At 42.8% G+C, this 1,296-nt stretch overlaps 1 pseudogene; it reads right to left on the bottom strand.

The window, feature by feature from the left end:
* Positions 1 to 633: 633 nt before the first annotated feature.
* On the bottom strand, positions 634 to 1,041 carry LOC108528386 (60S ribosomal protein L32 pseudogene; annotated as a pseudogene).
* Positions 1,042 to 1,296: the final 255 nt, after the last annotated feature.

Consider the following 1,296-nt stretch of genomic DNA (forward strand, 5'->3'; position numbering starts at 1 on the left):
TTTGCAGTTTACCTGGCTTTGTCTTCTTGCGCGAATGGGAGCTGCAATCATTTGAGCTTCCTACATCTGGGGCATAAACTGAACTTCAGAGGTAGTATGAGATGATGTAGTGGCTGAGAATTTTCCAGAGGTTTGAAAAGTCATTAAGCCACAAATATAGATCATCATAAACCAAGCAATATAAGCATAAAACAAAAATCCTCATCGTGGCATATTGTGGAGAAATTGTAGAATACAAACCAAAAAGGAAGCAGCCAATCATTTATGAAGAAATTTAAATAGCAGACTTGTCAACTGAAACAACACAAGCCAGAAGGTGGTGATATCATATCACCAAAATGCTTAGGAAAAATCACCGTTAAACTAAAATTGTGTACCTGACAAAACTCTGAATAGTGAGAGTTGTATTAGGGTTAGGTTCATCTATAAAGAATAGAAAAACTCCAAGTAACAGGGCTTAAAACTGCTTCAAGTAAAAATCCAGAGGTGTGTTGTTTAGGAATGAATGGGGTCCATGCTCCATGAAGTTCTCAGGGCCTCAGGTTTCCTCCAGCTCAGGATGTGGTTCTCCCCTCCCCCTCCCCCGGCAGATTTTACAGTTTTATTTAAATACAAAACGCGCACATCAACTGTCTACTCATTGTCTTCGCTGCACAGCTTGGCATTGGGGTTGGTGACTCTGATGGCCAGCTGGGCCGCTCTTTGCACGATGGCTTTGCGGTTCTTGGAGGAAACACTGTGAGCAATCTCGGCACAGAAAGATTTGTTGCACATCAGCAGCACTTCCAGCTCCTTGACGTTGTGCACCAGGAACTTCCGGAAGCCACCGGGCAGCATGTGCTTTGTTTTTTTGTTGCTCCCGTAACCAATGTTGGGCATCAAGATCTGGCCCTTGAACCTTCTACAAATCCTATTGTCAGTACCTCCGGGTTTCCACCAGTTATGCTTAATTTTGACATATCAGTCAGACTGGTGCCATATGAACCTCTTGCTTCTCTTTTTGATGATCTTGGTCTTCACAAGGGGCCTGAGGGCGGCCATGATGCCGAGGAAGAGATGGCTGCCACCTCCATAGGCAGCACTGAGGAAGAGAGAGGGGCAAGATGTGGTTCTTCTACTAATGATCCAAGGCAATGTTCACAATTTAAATATGCCTTTTCTTTTAGGAAAAACAGTAGTCATAGAAGATGAAAGTAATTCTTTTTTTGGTAAAATAAAAATTTGGCCTATGTCAGCAATGTGACATGTTTTATGAAATGCTGTTCATCTGAGGAATCCACATCTCAGAGTGCCTCA

This window comes from Rhinopithecus bieti, unplaced genomic scaffold (genome assembly GCF_001698545.2).
Source record: "Rhinopithecus bieti isolate Rb0 unplaced genomic scaffold, ASM169854v2 scaffold_4553, whole genome shotgun sequence".
Taxonomy (NCBI): Eukaryota; Metazoa; Chordata; class Mammalia; order Primates; family Cercopithecidae; genus Rhinopithecus; species Rhinopithecus bieti.